This window comes from Hordeum vulgare, chromosome 2H (genome assembly GCF_904849725.1).
Source record: "Hordeum vulgare subsp. vulgare chromosome 2H, MorexV3_pseudomolecules_assembly, whole genome shotgun sequence".
Lineage (NCBI taxonomy): Eukaryota > Viridiplantae > Streptophyta > Magnoliopsida > Poales > Poaceae > Hordeum > Hordeum vulgare.
Genome location: NC_058519.1, coordinates 664,202,330 through 664,221,474, shown reverse-complemented (window position 1 = coordinate 664,221,474; position 19,145 = coordinate 664,202,330).

Sequence of the window (19,145 nt, the reverse complement as noted above, 5' to 3'; positions counted from 1 at the left end):
AATCTTGTTTCCCCTATAACTTTTGATCTAGAGATCCAATGAGGTTGATTCTTTTTCCAGTAGATCACAATTTTTCTATAGTTTTTAAAAACATATAATTTGTCTATGTTTGAAATTTTCAAATTTGAATTAGATTAGATTTAGTTTAAACCTTGTTTTGTTGGAATTATGCCCTAGAGGCAATAATAAATATAGTTATTATTATAATTCCTGTATCAAGATAATCGTTTATTATCCATGCTATAATTGTATTGAATGAAGACTCATTTACATGTGTGGATACATAGTCAAAACACTGTCCCTAGCAAGCCTCTAGTTGGCTAGCCAGTTGATCAAAGATAGTTAGTGTCTTCTGATTATGAACAAGGTGTTGTTGCTTGATAACTGGATCACGTCATTAGGAGAATCACGTGATGGACTAGACCCAAACTAATAGACGTAGCATGTTGATCGTGTCATTTTGTTGCTACTGTTTTCTGCGTATCAAGTATTTGTTCCTATGACCATGAGATCATATAACTCACTAACACCGGAGGAATACTTTGTGTGTATCAAACGTCGCAACGTAACTGGGTGACTATAAATATGCTCTACAGGTATCTCCGAAGGTGTACGTTGAGTTAGTATGGATCAAGACTGGGATTTGTCACTTCGTGTGACGGAGAGGTATCTCGGGGCCCACTCGGTAATACAACATCACACACAAGCCTTGCAAGCAATGTGACTTAGTGTAAGTTGCGGGATCTTGTATTACGGAACGAGTAAAGAGACTTGCCGGTAAACGAGATTGAAATAGGTATGCGGATACTGACGATCGAATCTCGGGCAAGTAACATACCGAAGGACAAAGGGAATGACATACGGGATTATATGAATCCTTGGCACTTAGGTTCAAACGATAAGATCTTCGTAGAATATGTAGGATCAAATATGGGAATCCAGGTCCCGCTATTGGATATTGACCGAGGAGTCTCTCGGGTCATGTCTACATAGTTCTTGAACCCGCAGGGTCTGCACACTTAAGGTTCGACGTTGTTTTATGCATATATGAGTTATATGGTTGGTTACCGAATGTTGTTCGGAGTCCCGGATGAGATCACGGACGTCACGAGGGTTTCCGGAATGGTCCGGAAACGAAGGTTGATATATAGGATGACCGCATTTGATTACCGGAAGGTTTTCGAAGTTACCGGGAATGTACCGGGAATGACGAATGGGTTCCGGGAGTTCACCGGGGGGGGGGGGGGGGGGCAACCCACCCCGGGGAAGCCCATAGGCCTTGAGGGTGGCGCACCAGCCCTTAGTGGGCTGGTGGGACAGCCCAAAAGGACCCTATGCGCATTGGAAGAAAAATCAAAGAGAAAAGAAAAAAAAGGAGGAGGTGGGAAAGGAAAGAAGGACTCCACCCACCAAACCAAGTAGGACTCGGTTTGGGGGGGGGGGAGACCTTCCCCCCTTGGCTCGGACGACCCCCTTGGGGCTCCTTGAGCCCCAAGGCAAGGCCCCCCTCTCCCACCTATATATACGGAGGTTTCAGTGCTGATTTGAGATTACTTTTCCACGGCAGCCCGACCACATACCTCCAAGGTTTTTCTTCTAGATCGCGTTTCTGCGGAGCTCGGGCGGAGCCCTGCTTAGACAAGATCATCACCAACCTCCGGAGCGCCGTCACGCTGCCGGAGAACTCTTCTACCTCTCCGTCTCTCTTGCTGGATCAAGAAGGCCGAGATCATCGTCGAGCTGTACGTGTGCTGAACGCGGAGGTGCCGTCCGTTCGGCACTAGATCATGGGACTGATCGCGGGATAGTTCGCGGGGCGGATCGAGGGACGTGAGGACGTTCCACTACATCAACCGCGTTCACTAACGCTTCTGCTGTACGGTCTACAAGGGTACGTAGATCACTCATCCCCTCTCGTAGATGGGCATCAGCATGATAGGTCTTCGTGCGCGTAGGAAATTTTTTGTTTCCCATGCGACGTTCCCCAATAGTGGCATCATGAGCTAGGTTCATGCGTAGAAGTCTTCTCGAGTAGAAGACACAAGTTTTTGTGGGCGGTGATGTGCGTTTTGCTGCCCTCCTTAGTCTTTTCTTGATTCCGCGGTATTGTTGGATTGAAGCGGCTTGGACCGACATTACTCGTACGCTTACGAAAGACTGGTTTCATAGCTACGAGTAACCCCGTTGCTCAAAGATGACTGGCAAGTGTCAGTTTCTCCAACTTTAGTTGAATCGGATTTGACCGAGGAGGCCTTGGATGAGGTTAAATAGCAACTCATATATCTCCGTTGTGGTGTTTGCGTAAGTAAGATGCGATCCTACTAGATACCCATGGTCACCACGTAAAACATGCAACAACAAAATTAGAGGACGTCTAACTTGTTTTTGCAGGGTATGCTTGTGATGTGATATGGCCAATGATGTGATGTGATATATTGGATGTATGAGATGGTCATGTTGTAATAGATAATATCGACTTGCACGTCGATGGTACAGAAACCGGCAGGAGCCATAGGGTTGTCTTTATACTAACGTTTGTGCTTGCAGATGCGTTTACTATTTTGCTAGGATGTAGCTTTAGTAGTAGTAGCATGAGTAGCACGACAACCCCGGTGGCGACACGTTGATGGAGATCATGGTGTGGCGCCGGTGACAAAGAAGATCGTGCCGGTGCTTTGATGATGGAGATCAAGGAGCACGTGATGATGGCCATATCATGTCACTTATGAATTGCATGTGATGTTAATCCTTTTATGCACCTTATTTTGCTTAGAACGACGGTAGCATTATGAGGTGATCTCTCACTAAAATTTCAAGACGAAATTGTGTTCTCCCCGACTGTGCACTGTTGCTACAGTTCGTCGTTTCGAGACACCACGTGATGATCGGGTGTGATAGACTCAACGTTCACATACAACGGGTTCAAAATAGTTGCGCACGCGGAACACTCGGGTTAAGCTTGACGAGCCTGGCATGTGCAGACATGGCCTCGGAACACATGAGACCGAAAGGTCGATCATGAATCATATAGATGATATGATTAGCATAGGTATGCTTACCACTGAAACTATACTCAACTCACGTGATGATCGGACTTGAGCTAGTGTAAGTGGATCATGAACCACTCAAATGACTAGAGAGATGTACTTTTTGAGTGGGAGTTTAGCGAATAATTTGATTAAGTTAAACTCTAATTATCTTGAACATAGTCTAAGTCCACTTTGAATATATTTGTGTTGTAGATCATGGCTCACGCGACAGTCACCCTGAATTTTAATACGTTCCTAGAGAAAGCTAAGTTGAAAGATGATGGAAGCAACTTTGTAGACTGGGCTCGTAATCTTAAGCTAATCTTACAAGCTGGGAAGAAGGATTATGTCCTTAATGCTGCGCTAGGAGATGAACCACCCGCTACGGCTGATCAAGATGTTAAAACGCTTGGTTAGCACGTAAGGAGGACTACTCAGTAGTTCAATGTGCAGTCTTGTATGGCTTAGAACCGGGACTTCAACGTCGCTTTGAGCGTCATGGAGCATTTGAGATGTTCCAGGAGTTGAAGTTTATCTTTCAGAAGAACGCCCGGATCGAGAGGTATGAGACCTCCAATAAATTCTATGCTTGCAAGATGGAGGAGAACTCGTCTGTCAGTGAACATGTGCTCAAAATGTCTGGGTACTCAAACCGTCTAGCTGAGCTGGGGATTGAACTCCCGCAAGAGGCTATCACTGACAGAATCCTTCAATCACTGCCGCCAAGCTATAAAGGCTTTGTGTTGAACTACAACATGCAACGGATGAACAAGTCTCCCGGCGAGTTGTTTGCGATGCTGAAAGTCGCAGAGTCTGAACTCCGTAAAGAGCATCAAGTGTTGATGGTGAATAAGACCACTAGTTTCAAGAGAAACGGCAAAGGCAAGAAGGGTAATTCAAAGAAGAGCGGCAAGCCTGTTGCCAATCCGACGAAGAAACCCAAAGCTGGACCTAAGCCTGAAACAGAGTGTTACTATTGCAAGGGTATGGGTCACTGGAAGCGCAATTGCCCCAAGTATCTGGCAGATAAGAAGGCGGCCAAAGAAAAATCAGGTATATTTGATATACATGTTATTGATGTGTACTTAACCGGCCCTCGTAGTAGTGCCTGGGTATTCGATACCGGTTCTGTTGCTCATATTTGCAACTCCTAATAGGAACTGCGGAATAGACGAAGGCTGGCGAAAGATGAAGTGACGATGCGCGTAGGAAATGGTTCCAAGGTTGATGCAATCGCCGTCGGCACAGTTTCACTTCAGTTACCATCAGGATTAGTTATGAACTTGATTCATTGTTATTTAGTGCCTGCGTTGAGCATGAACATTATATCTGGATCTTGTTTATTGCGAGACGGTTATTCTTTTAAGTCAGAGAATAATGGTTGTTCTATTTCTATGAGTAACATATTTTATGGTCATGCACCCAATGTGAGAGGATTGTTCATATTGAATCTTGATAGCGATACACACATACATAACATTGAGACCAAAAGAGTTAGAGTTAACAATGATAGCGCCATATTTTTGTGGCACTGCCGCTTAGGTCATATTGGTGTAAAGCGCATGAAGAAACTCCATGCCGATGGACTTTTGGAGTCACTTGACTTTGATTCACTTGACACGTGCGAACCATGCCTCATGGGCAAGATGACTAAAACTCCATTCTCCGGAACAATGGAGCGTGCAAGTCACTTGTTGGAAATCATACATACCGATGTGTGTGGTCCGATGAGCGTAGAGGCACGCGGCGGATATTGTTATTTTCTCACCTTCACTGACGATTTGAGTAGATATGGTTATGTCTACTTAATGAAGCACAAGTCTGAAACATTTGAGAAGTTCAAGCAATTTCAGAGTGAAGTTGAAAATCATCGTAGCAAGAAGATCAAGTTCCTACAGTCTGATCGTGGGGTGAATATCTGAGTTTCGAGTTTGGTGCTTACTTAAGACAATGTGGAATTGTTTCACAGTTGACACCGCCTGGAACACCACAGCTAATGGTGTGTCCGAACGTCGTAATCGTACTTTATTAGAGATGGTGCAATCTATGATGTCTCTTACCGATTTGTCGTTATCGTTTTGGGGTTATGCATTAGAAACAGCTGCATTCACTTTAAATAGGGCACCATCAAAATCCGTTGAGACGACACCATATGAACTGTGGTATGGCAAAAGGCCAAAGTTGTCGTTTCTTAAAGTTTGGGGATGTGATGCTTATGTCAAAAAGCTTCAGCCTGAAAAGCTGGAACCCAAAGCGGAAAAGTGCATCTTCATAGGTTACCCAAAAGAGACAGTTGGGTACACCTTCTATCTCAAATCCGAGGGCAAAGTGTTTGTTGCTAAAAACGGAGCTTTTCTCGAGAAGGAGTTTCTCTCGAGATAATTGAGTGGGAGGAATATAGAACTTGACGAGGTTGTCGAACCTCTCATCCCTCTGGATGGTGGCGCAGGGCAAGGGGAAACCTCTGTCGTTGCGACGCCGGTTGAGGAGGAAGTTAATGATAATGATCATGAAACTCCGGTTCAAGTTTCTGTCGAACCACACAGGTCGACGAGACCACATGCTGCTCCAGAGTGGTACGGTAATCCCGTCTTATCAATCATGTTGTTGGACAACAATGAACCTGCAAATTATGAAGAAGCAATGGTGGGCCCAGATTCCAACAAATGGCTAGAAGCCATGAAGTCCGAGATAGGATCCATGTATGAGAACAAAGTGTGTACTTTGAAGGTACTGCCTGAGGGCCGCAAGGCTATTCAGAACAAATGGATCTTTAAGAGGAAGACGGACACTGACGGCAATGTGACCGTTTATAAAGCTCGACTTGTGGCAAAGGGTTTTTCACAAGTTCAAGGAGTTGACTACGATGAGACATTCTCACCCGTAGCGATGCTTAAGTCCGTCAGAATCATGTTAGCAGTAGGTGCATTTTTCGATTATGAAATCTGGCAGATGGATGTCAAAACGGCGTTCCTTAACGGTTTCCTTAAGGAAGAATTGTATATGATGCAACCCGAAGGTTTTGTCGATCCTAAGAATGCTAACAAGGTGTGCAAGCTCCAGCGATCCATTTATGGACTAGTGCAAGCATCTCGGAGTTGGAACAAACGCTTTGATGAGGTGATCAAAGCTTTTGGGTTTATACAAGTGGTTGGAGAATCTTGTATTTACAAGAAAGTGAGTGGGAGCTCTGTGGCGTTTCTAATATTATATGTGGATGACATATTGCTGATTGGAAACAACGTAGAGTTTTTGGAGAGCATAAAGGATTACTTGAATAAAAGTTTCTCTATGAAGGACGTAGGAGAAGCTGCTTACATTCTAGGCATTAAGATCTATAGGGATAGATCAAAACGCCTCATAGGACTTTCACAAAGCACATACCATGATAAAGTTTTGAAGAGGTTCAAAATGGAACAGTCCAAGAAAGGGTTCTTGCCAGTTTTACAAGGTACGAGAATGAGTAAGACTCAGTGCCCAGCAACTGATGAGGATAGAGAGCATATGCGCTCCGTCCTCTATGCTTCAGCCATAGGTTCTATCATGTATGCAATGTTGTGCACTAGACCGGACGTTAGCCTGGCCATAAGTATGGCAGGTAGGTTCCAGAGTAATCCAGGAGTGGATCACTGGACGGCGGTCAAGAATATCCTGAAGTACCTGAAAAGGACCAAGGAGATGTTTCTCGTGTATGGAGGTGACAAAGAGCTCACCGTAAAAGGTTACGTCGATGCAAGCTTTGACACAGATCCGGACGACTCTAAGTCACAAACCGGATATGTATTTATTCTTAATGGGGGTGCGGTAAGCTGGTGCAGTTCCAAGCAGAGCGTTGTAGCAGATTCTACATGTGAAGCGGAGTACATGGCTGCCTCGGAGGCGGCTAAGGAGGGTGTCTGGATGAAGCAATTCATGACGGATCTTGGAGTGGTGCCAAGCAAACTGAATCCAATAACCTTGTTCTGTGACAACACTGGTGCCATTGCCTTAGCAAAGGAACCACGGTTTCACAAGAAGTCCAGACACATCAAACGACGCTTCAACCTCATCCGCGACTACGTCGAAGGGGAGGACGTAAATATATGCAAAGTGCACACGGATCTGAATGTAGCAGACCCGCTGACTAAACCTCTTCCACGGGCAAAGCATGATCAACACCAGAACTGTATGGGTGTTAGATTTATTACAATGTAATTCGCATGATGATGTGAGGGCTAGATTATTGACTCTAGTGCAAGTGGGAGACTGTTGGAATTATGCCCTAGAGGCAATAATAAATATAGTTATTATTATAATTCCTGTATCAAGATAATCATTTATTATCCATGCTATAATTGTATTGAATGAAGACTCATTTACATGTGTGGATACATAGACAAAACACTGTCCCTAGCAAGCCTCTAGTTGGCTAACCAGTTGATCAAAGATAGTCAGTGTCTTCTGATTATGAACAAGGTGTTGTTGCTTGATAACTGGATCACGTCATTAGGAGAATCACGTGATGGACTAGACCCAAACTAATAGACGTAGCATGTTGATCGTGTCACTTTGTTGCTACTGTTTTCTGCGTGTCAAGTATTTGTTCCTATGACCATGAGATCATATAACTCGCTAACACCGGAGGAATACTTTGTGTGTATCAAACGTCACAACGTAACTGGGTGACTATAAAGATGCTCTACAGGTATCTCCGAAGGTGTTCGTTGAGTTAGTATGGATCAAGACTGGGATTTGTCACTCCGTGTGACGGAGAGGTATCTCGGGGCCCACTCGGTAATACAACATCACACACAAGCCTTGCAAGCAATGTGACTTAGTGTAAGTTGCGGGATCTTGTATTACGGAACGAGTAAAGAGACTTGCCGGTAAACGAGATTGAAATAGGTATGCGGATACTGACGATCGAATATCGGGCAAGTAACATACCGAAGGACAAAGGGAATGACATACGGGATTATATGAATCCTTGGCACTGAGGTTCAAACGATAAGATCTTCGTAGAATATGTAGGATCCAATATGGGCATCCAGCTCGCGCTATTGGATATTGACCGAGGAGTCTCTCGGGTCATGTCTACATAGTTCTCGAACCCGCATGATCTGCACACTTAAGGTTAGACGTTGTTTTATCCGTATTTGAGTTATATGGTTGGTCACCGAATGTTGTTCGCAGTCCCGGATGAGATCACGGACGTCACGAGGGTTTCCGGAATGGTCCGGAAACGAAGATTGATATATAGGATGACCTCATTTGATTACCGGAAGGTTTTCGGAGTTACTGGGAATGTACCGGGAATGACGATTGGGTTCCGGAAGTTCACCGGGGGGGGGGGGCAACCCACCCCGGGGAAGCCCATAGGCCTTGAGGGTGGCGCACAAGACCTTAGTGGGCTGGTGGGACAGCCCAAAAGGACCCTATGCGCATTGGAAGAAAAATCAAAGAGAAAAGAAAAAAAGGAGGAGGTGGGAAAGGAAAGAAGGACTCCACCCATCAAACCAAGTAGGACTCCATTTGGGGGGGAGACCTTCCCCCCTTGGCTCGGCCGACCCCCTTGGGGCTCCTTGAGCCCCAAGGCAAGGCTCCCCCTCTCCCACCTATATATACGGAGGTTTTAGGGCTGATTTGAGATGACTTTTCCACGGCAGCCCGACCACATACCTCCACGGTTTTTCCTCTAGATCGCGTTTCTGCGAAGCTCGGGCGGAGCCCTGCTGAGACAAGATCATCACCAACCTCCGGAGCGCCCTCACGCTGCCCGAGAACTCTTCTACCTCTTCGCCTCTCTTGCTGGATCAAGAAGGCCGAGATCATCGTCGAGTTGTACGTCTGCTGAACGCGGAGGTGCCGTCCGTTCGGCACTAAATTGTGGGACTGATCGCGGGATAGTTCGCGGGGCGGATGAGGGACGTGAGGATGTTCCACTACATCAACCGTGTTCACTAACGCTTCTGCTGTACGGTCTACAAGGGTACGTAGATCACTCATCCCCTCTCATAGATGGGCATCACCATGATAGGTCTTCGTGCGCGTAGGAAATTTTTTGTTTCCCATGCGACGTTCCCCAACATGTTTTGCTTATTCCAGGATTTTAAAAAATGATTTTGATTTGATTCTTTTTGCTACTGCTTCCTAGTGATTATATCTTACTGTGGTATACGTTTCAAGTTTTTTTTAAATAGGTTTACTTGGGGTTTTAACAGAAACTAGTTTCTGCCTTAGTGACGTGTAGTGAATTCTTTCACTTAGGCCATCGCTACTTATTACCTGTGATGTTATTTTTACTTGTTGATTGATTGTAGTGCTTATGGTGTGTATTTTGTTTGTATCGGTAGATCACCCGGAGTGCGAATCTTGTTACTTAGAAGCGCTCGATCAAGACAACTATCATTAAGGCAAGTCATTTTGATCATACTATCTGCTATGTTTTTCGATGCATGGTAGTTTCACCTTTCTTTGCCCAATTGCATGCTGCTTAGGTACTTGGAAATTTTAGTATAGGTTGTAGTATCATGTGGTCGGCACACAACATCCCCGATACTTGGCCCGGGATGACAAATTTCATATTGCTATGCTTGAGTAGACGGGATTTTTCGGTTGAGTGCATAACACGAGTGATACGAGGTTGATTAAATAACCAAGACCGGTTAAGACAAGATCTTCAAGACCTCGTGATGCAATGCAACTCTGGGTGAAGGATGGTTGATCGGCTCCCTGAAGAAACCAGTGGATGACCCAGGATGCTGGAGATGGCCATGACATCTTGCGGAAAGCTTCACCCAGGCTCGAAGAGACGGACGGAGGCTTCAAGACCCAAGGCTTACCTGCACAGCCACAAGTCATTATGGGCTCTGGCTTGGTTGGACAACGCGGCGACTCTGGACAGGCGATCCTAGCAGATGTAGAAGAACAATAGGAATGGATGGGCACCGAGAGGGATTTAGAGGGACCCGTTGAAAGACCATGTTTTGATCATCCGGTCTTCAAAGACTCTGAAGTGCGAGGACATACTTAGAGGCGATCAAATCTTGTGGGGAACGTGTGCAAAACTCTGCAGAGTGCCCAACCTAATCGATTAGCCGTGTCCACGGTCATGGACAACTTGAGCCGAAGGCATTGAAATTCCCCTGAACTCTCGACACAACTTAATAATGATGTGGGTGTTAACAACAACTCGGGTACGAGAATTGGTTGGCGGAACCATCTCGTTAAGAACAAACAATGTAGTAATATTTTGCTTCCAGCCCCTCTTGTTGTAGGAGAAAATTGGCTTTATGCAAAACTTATAGCTCCACCTACCAAATATGCATGTAGAGATAGTTGATTATTATTTTTACCCCTCTCTTTGATGACTTGCCGGCATATTCCACATGTTGACCTACACGGCTGCAACGTATCATGTTGCAGAGTACTTTTCCGACCAAGAGTGAGGCTACGATCTACACTCAGCGACATGCCCTCGAGTCAGATGGACTCGTCTACCTGATGCTTCCGCTAGTCTTCGTTAGATATCTCATGAGATGGCCTTCAGCCGCTTTATTGTAATCCATTATTGTAATAAAGTACTCGATATGAGATTTCGATTAATAAAGCTGTGTGATTGAACTCTTGATATATACATTGATGTACTGAGTGTGTACCAGCATGATCTTGGGATGGTACGGAAACACCAGAGGCTTGACTTGTCTTGAGTCAGGTCGCTACAGAAATGGTATTCAGAGCACACGCTGACCGTAGGACGTAACCTCTAGGAATGGAAAAGCCTTAGGAAGAAAACTATTTTCTTGTGTCTATAAATCCTCTATTTCCTCTTCTGATCATTTCTGACTTCTCTCCGATTTTCCACTGTTTTAGATGGCCACCTTCATTCCCGTTAAGTTCACGGAGTTTTGCCAGCCCGACGCCACTATGCCTTTCGGAAAGGAGCTGATACAGATCACCAAGGACTTGAGGATTGCTCTGTCGACTATCACAGGGAAGCCGACTTCGTCTTACCCGGAGGATTCACACTACAGGATTGAGGTGCACGTTCCCGGAAGGACATTCGAGCCGCGCACTGAGCCTGTGGACTTCAAGTTCATCGCACCCAACTGGATTCTCGGAAGGGACATGGCGGTCCATTGTGCACTCGGACGTATCAAGGAAGTGTACAGAGGCTGCCCTATTTCACCGGACCTATTCACGGTATCCCGTATAATAGAAGATGGAGAAATCATCTCAAGCAAGACCAAGGATGCTCTCCTGTCCTATGCCCAGACCTTGGAGAAGCACAGCGGGACTCTGGAGCATCGTGTGATCAAGGACGCCATGAAGATCAAGCAACTGTCGCTCCGCGAACTCGAACTCGAAGAAGCAGCCTGGGAAGCCCACTATGAGCACGAACTGGAGGTGAAGGACTTTCTGGAGAGGATCAAGAAGATGAAGACTCGAGTTGCATACCTGGAGGAGGAACCGGACATGGGCGAGAACCTTCATCCCGAAGGTGACGTAGCCCCCTTGATCAGCAATGACGAGGACTATGAAGAAAGCTCCACCGAAGGACCCACCACCATGCTTTTATGAGGAGGACACTTAGACTAGACCACCAAATTTATTTTATCGTTAAACGCTTAGGCCGATGTTTAGGTTATCGAATTTTGTATCCCCGTGTGAACCTTTGTGATGGTATTGAATAAAATGTGTGGTGTGATACTTGTTTGTTGCATTTCATATGGATAGTGTAATTACTCTTAGACCATTGTTCTATGCTAATCTCACCCCTATACAAACATCAGATGCCTCCGAGACGTGCCCCTACTTCCAACTTTCCGCCGGAACTCACCCACACTACAGGAATCAGCTTCTTTGCCGTCTTCCATCACCGACGGCAAAGACAATATCCCGGACGGCAAAGACAATATCACAGACGGCAAAGATTCTCACGGCCGGCAAAATTTCTGCGTCAGCCAACGACGGCATAGGACCTTCTTTGCCGTCTGCCCCACCAAAGCGGACGACAAAGCTCTTTGCCGTCAGCTTTCCTTAGGAGCAGTCGGCAAAGTGCTCGAGACGGCAGCCGACACGCGTTGCCTCCGTTAGGGGTTAACGGAGGCTTTGCCGTCTGCCTCCCCCTCCATCTTTGCCGTTTGCCTCCCCGTCCATCTTTGCCGTTTTCCTTCTCTTCCCCTCCCCTCCCCCTCCATCTTTGTCGTCTGCCTCCCCGTCCATCTTTGCCGTCTGCCTTCTCTTCCCCTCCCCTCCCCCCTCCAATCTTTGCCGCCTGCCTCCTCCTCCCCCTCCCCTGTTCTCTCTTCTTTGCCGTCTGCCCACCCTGGAGGCTGACGGCAAAGAGACTACATAGACACCCGAGAATGCACAGCTGGGTGCCATGTGGCACCTTTGCCGTTTGCCAGCTGATGGCACAGGTCTTTGCCATCAGCTGGCAGACGGCAAAGAGACCATATAGTTCCTGTTTTTTTTGTTTTATATTATTTCACAGCATATATATATATATATTTGACAGCACATTTATATAATTCACCACACATATATGATATATAGTTCACCACACATATACTTGCCAACACATATATATAATTCACCACACATATATGATTCACCAATGTACATCCCCATATATCCAAAGAACCAACATACCAAGTATTGCACTGTTTATCCATATATACATATACATATAGTTCGACATTGTTCATCAACTCAAACGAAAACTAGATGATATACATATAAAGTTCATCCATCGACATTGTTCAACTCCATGAATGCCAGCTTCCATGCATGTAGTATATCCAATCTGCAAAAATGTGAATAAGAAAGTTAGAAGAACAACAAAATATGATGTTTTTCAGCTAATTATGTCATTTTTAGCGGAAAACAAGCTAATTATATGTGTGGTGAACTATATATCATTTGTTGGAGCTAAATTACCGAATTTTGTCTTTTTTGAGCTAAATGCGCTAATTATGTCATTTTAGAGGAAAACAAGCTAAGTATATAATATTCATGAATTAACCAAGGTTCTTAAGCCATTTTGAGCTTATTATGGTATTTTGGAGCTAAATGGGCTAATTATGTCATTGTTGCGGAAATTAAAGCAAGGATAATATGAAAGAAGAGAAGAAAGAGGAGGAGGAGGAGAAGCAGAAGAAATCAAGAAGAAGGAGGAGGAGAAGGAGAAGGAGGAGAAGGATAGAAGGTCCTTGGCCTTCTCCTCCTCCTCCTCCTCCTCCTTCTCCTTCTTCTCTTCTTCTTCTTCTTCTTCTTCTTTCTTTTCATTTTGCCTATTTCTTCTCCTCTTCTCCTCTTGTTGGAGCTAAATTACCTAATTATGTCTTTTTTGAGCTAAATGGGCTCATTATCCCATTTTAGAGGAAAACAATCTAAGTATATAATATTCATGAGCTAACCAAGGATCTTATGCCATTTTGAGCTTATTATGGTATTTTGGAGCTAAATGGGCGAATTATGTCATTGTTGGGTTAATTAAAGCAAGGATAATATGAAAGAGGAGAAGAAAGAGGAGGCGGAGGAGAAGAAGAAGAAATCAAGAAGAAGGAGGAGGAGGAGGAGAAGGAGGAGGAGGAGAAGGATAGAAGGTCCTTGGCCTTCTCCTCCTCCTCCTCCTCCTCCTCCTTCTCCTTCTTCTCTTCTTCTTCTTCTTCTTCTTCTTTCTTTTCATTTTGCCTATTTCTTCTCCTCTTCTCCTCTTGCTGGAGCTAAATTACCTAATTATGTCTTTTTTGAGCTAAATGGGCTAATTATCCCATTTTAGAGGAAAACAAGCTAAGTATATAATACTAATGAGCTAACCAAGGTTCTTATGCTATTTTGAGCTTATTATGATATTTTGGAGCTAAATGGGCTAATTATGTCATTTTTGGGTTAATTAAAGCAAGGATAATATGAAAGAGGAGAAGAAAGAGGAGGAGGAGGATAAGAAGAAGAAATCAAGAAGAAGGAGGAGGAGGAGGAGAAGGATAGAAGGTCCTTGGCCTTCTCCTCCTCCTCCTCCTCCTTCTCCTTCTTCTCTTCTTCTTCTTCTTCTTCTTCTTCTTCTTCTTTCTTTTCATTTTGCCTATTTCTTGTCCTCTTCTCCTCTTGTTGGAGCTAAATTACCTAATTATGTCCTTTTTGAGCTAAATGGGCTAATTATCCCATTTTAGAGGAAAACTAGCTCAGTATATAATATTACTGAGCTAACCAAGGTTCTTATACCATTTTGAGGTTATTATGGCATTTTCGAGCTAAATGGGCTAATTATGTCATTGTTGCGGAAATTAAAGCAAGGATAATATGAAAGAGGAGAAGGAAGAGGAGGAGGACGAGAAGAAGAAGAAATCAAGAAGAAGGAGGAGAAGGAGGAGGAGGAGAAGGACTAGAAGGTCCTTGGCCTTCTCCTCCTCCTCCTCCTCCTCCTCCTCCTCCTTCTCCTTCTTCTCTTCTTCTTCTTCTTCTTCTTCTTCTTTCTTTTCATTTTGCCTATTTCCTCTCCTCTTCTCCTCTTGTTGGAGCTAAATTACCTAATTATGTATTTTTTGAGCTAAATGGGCTAATTATCCCATTTTAGAGTAAAACTAGCTAAGTATATAATATTACTGAGCTAACCAAGGTTCTTACGCCATTTTGAGCTTATTATGGTATTTTGGAGCTAAATGGGCTAATTATGTCATTGTTGGGTTAATTAAAGCAAGGATAATATGAAAGAGGAGAAGAAAGAGGAGGATGAGGAGAAGAAGAAGAAATCAAGAAGAAGGAGGAGGAGGAGGAGAAGGATAGAAGGTCCTTGGCCTTCTCCTCCTCCTCCTCCTCCTCCTTCTTCTCTTCTTCTTCTTCTTCTTCTTCTTTCTTTTCATTTTGCCTATTTCTTCTCCTCTTCTCCTCTTGTTGGAGCTAAATTACCTAATTATGTATTTTTTGAGCTAAGTGGGCTAATTATCCCATTTTAGAGTAAAACTAGCTAAGTATATAATATTACTGAGCTAACCAAGGTTCTTATGCCATTTTGAGCTTATTATGATATTTTGAAGCTAAATGGGCTAATTATATCATTGTTGGGTTAATTAAAGCAAGGATAATATGAAAGAGGAGAAGAAAGAGGAGGAGGTGGAGAAGAAGAAGAAATCAAGAAGAAGGAGGAGGAGGAGGAGAAGGAGGAGGAGGAGAAGGATAGAAGGTCCTTGGCCTTCTCCTCCTCCTACTCCTCCTCCTCCTCCTTCTCCTTCTTCTCTTCTTCTTCTTCTTCTTCTTTCTTTTCATTTTGCCTATTTCTTCTCCTCTTCTCCTCTTGTTGGAGCTAAATTACCTAATTATGTCTTTTTTGAGCTAACCAAGATTCTTATGCCATTTTGACCCTGGTGCATGGACATGCACCTACCACGCAAAGTTCGCAGGTCCAGAAGTTGCCCTTTTGGTCCAGAGGACTTTCCAGGTTACCTATACTACTTTTCAGTTTATATAAAACTTTTCGATATTTTCTACATTTGAGGATGGCAATATTATTTAAGTTGTCCTGTTTTGCTCCGGTACCAATAAATATAGACGATACATTATTTTGACAGACTTGATTTCAACGAAAGAACATGTGATCTTCTTTGAAGTAGTCTTGAACCTAAGCAATAATGATGGGCGAATAAACTAACAGAATCTACCACTAAATCTACTAATTAACTAACAGAATCTACCACTAAAACTACTAATTAATTCCAAAAAACTAAATACCAAACATGTGATCTTCTTTTTGTCTTCTCCTCCTCCTATTCTTCTTCTTCTTCTTCTTCTTCTCCTCCTCCTCCTGTTCTCCTTCTTCCTATTCTTTCTAGTAAGCTAACTAACTAACTAACCTAACTAACCAAGCTAACTAAACCTATCGCTAAACCTAGATAGCACTAAACAGCAAAAAAATAACAAAAACAGAATCTGCCACTATAACAAAAACAGAATCTACCACTAAGTAACTAAAAAAGAATCTAGCTACCACTAAATACCAAACAATAAAAAATCAACTTCTTCTTCTTTTTTGTCTTATTCTCCTTCTTATTTTTTTCTTATTCTCTTCTTCTCTTCTTCTTTACTTCTTCTCCTTCTTATTTTTTTCTTCTCTTCTTCTTCTTTTTCTTCTTCTTCTCCTTCTTATTTTTTTCTTCTCCTCCTCTTCTTCTTCTTCTTCTTCTTCTTCTTCTTTTTCTTCTCCTCCTCCTCCTCCTACTCCTCTTCTTCTTCTCCTCTTCTTGTCCTCCTCCTCCTCCTCTTCTCCTCTTCTCCTCCTACACCTAACTAACCTAACTAAAACTACTAACCTAACTAAATCTACCACTAAAACTACTAACAATAACAACTACTAAAACTACAAAAAATAATAAAACTAGTAAAAAATAATGCGGGTGGGGGTGGGGGTGGGGGAGTGGGGGCTCACCAAGAGGGGCGGCTGTGGAGGGGCCGGGGTGTTGGGGGTGGCGGGGCGGCGGCGCGACGGTGGTGGGGCAGAGGCAGCGGCAACGGGGGCGAGGTGGGGAGAGAGAGAGAGGGGCAGCGGCGGGGGCGACAAGGGCGACAGGGGCGGCAGTGGGGCGCGACAGGGGCGGCAGCAGGGCTGATAGGGGCGGCGACGCGACGGGGGCGGCGGCGCGATGGTGGTCCTGGCGGCCGTTGCACAGAGAGGAGCGCGCGGGGTGGGGAGAGAGAGCGAGGGGCGCAGGGTGAGCCGTTACAGAGAGAGAGAGGGGCGGGGTGGGGGGGGGGAAGGAGCCGTTAACGGAGTTAGCGCTTTGCCGTCTGCCGGCGGACGGCAAAGAGTCTGGACTCTTTGTCGTCTGCCTCCGGACTCTTTGCCGTCCGCTAGTAGACGGCAATGGTCCGACTCATGTTTGACCTAGCCACCCCGCGGTCAGGTGGGCCTATCTATATCTTTGCCGTCTGCCCCCTAGACTATTTGTCGTCCGCTAGCAGACGGCAAAGAGGTGACAGATGGCAAAAAGACTGTATGCCATCAGCCAGTACTGTGCCGTCTGTTTTCCTGAAGCTGACGGCAACGACACTCTTTGCCGTCAGCTAGCAGACGGCAAAGACTAGGCACATGGCAAAAAACTGTTTTCCAGTAGTGCCAGTTGATTCAGCAACAGAATACCCTGATGCACCTGATCATCCAGAACCAGAACAATAACAACAACCATCATCCACCCCAGGCCGACAATCTCACCCGTTTCCTGAGGTTGAACCCTCTGACTTTCTCCAGCAGCATTGAGCCCATTGTGGCAGATGATTGGCTCCGCAAGATGGAGCGGGAACTTATCACTGCTGGTTGTACTCAAGCTGAGAAGGTGTGCTTTGCCGCGCATCAACTTGAAGGCCCTGCAGCTGCATGGTGGGAGAACTACACCACCACATACCGCATTGCTGGAGTCACTTGGGAGCAGTTCAAGCATGCCTTCTGTACCGCACATGTCTCAGCTGGTGCAATGAGTCTGAAGAAGCGTGAGTTTCGCAACTTACGCCAGGAAAATCGCTCTGTGGCTCAGTATGTCGATGAATTCAGCATGCTCGCCCGTTATGCCCCTGGAGATGTGGCCGATGATGCGGCCAAGCAAGAAAAGTTCTTGGAGGGACTCAATGATGAGCTGAGCATTCAGCTGACCATAGCCAACTCCAACAACTACCAGGAGCTGGTAGATAAGGCCCTCATCTTGGACGGGAAACACCAGCAGATGGAGAACCGCAAGCGGAAGTATGGCAATGGAAAGTTCAACTCCGGCACTCAACAGAACCCTCGCTACACCCCCTATTCAGGGAATACTGGGACTGGATCCGGTAAGTTTGGAGGACACGTCCAGCATAACCACCCAGTGCACAACCATGGAGGACACAACCATGGAGGAAATGGGAACCACCGCAACAACAACTACTTCAAGAATGGCGGTACTGGCACTCAGCATCATTCAGCTCCAGCTCAAAAGGATCTGAATCACATCACCTGCTTCAAGTGTCAGAAGATGGGACACTATGCCACTGAATGTCCCCAGAACAAGCAGGGAAATGGAAACGGCAATGACAACTCTGCAGCAAAGAAGCCCAATCCTTTTCCTTGAGATTAGGTGAATCACATTGATTTTGAAGAGGTCTATCATCACCCCGATACTGTGGTTGGTAAGTTTTTGCTAAATTCACGTCCAGTATTGGTACTTTTTGATTCCGGTGCAACGCATTCATTCATATCAAGGGTAGTTGTGGAAAAGTATAGTTTGCCAACTAGAACCCTCAGCCAGCCTATTAAGGTCAGTTCCCCGGGAGGCATGATGACAACCATGATACGATGCCATGCTTTGAGTCTCAACATCGGGAACCATAATTTTCCCACCGACCTCATCGTATTAGAGTCCCAAGGATTGGATGTAATCCTAGGCATGGATTGGTTGGCCAAGTATGAAGGGAATATTGATTGTGCCCTTAAGTCTATTTTTCTCACCACCCCCGAGCAAAAGCGGCTTAAGTATGTGTCTCAGCGCCCAACACGGAGTAAACGAGTAAACTCTCTCACGGGAGTAGTCCAGGAGGAAGTACCGATTGTACAGGAATACCCAGATGTATTTCCGGAGGAATTGCCGGGCATGCCACCTGATAGAGAGATCGAGTTCCTGATCGAGCTATTACCCGGAACAGCCCCGATATCCAAGAGACCCTATCGGATGCCCACAAATGACTTGGTAGAAATCAAGAAGCAAATTAAGGAGTTGTTGGAGAATGGGTATATTCGCCCAAGTTCTTCACCTTGGGGAGCCCCAGTGCTCTTGGTTGAAAAGAAGGATAAGTCCTTGAGGATGGTAGTCGACTATCGTGCATTGAACGAGGTGACCATCAAGAACAAGTACCCTTTGCCGATGATCAATGATCTGTTTGACCAATTAGTTGGAGCCTGAATATTCTCCAAGATCGATCTTCGATCCGGGTATCATCAGTTGAAGATTCGTGAACATGATATACCCAAGACAGCCTTCACCACTCGGTACAGCTTGTATGAGTACACGGTCATGTCATTTGGACTGACTAATGCTCCGGCATATTTTATGAATCTGATGAACAAGGTATTTATGGAATACTTGGACAAGTTTGTCGTGGTGTTCATCGATGACA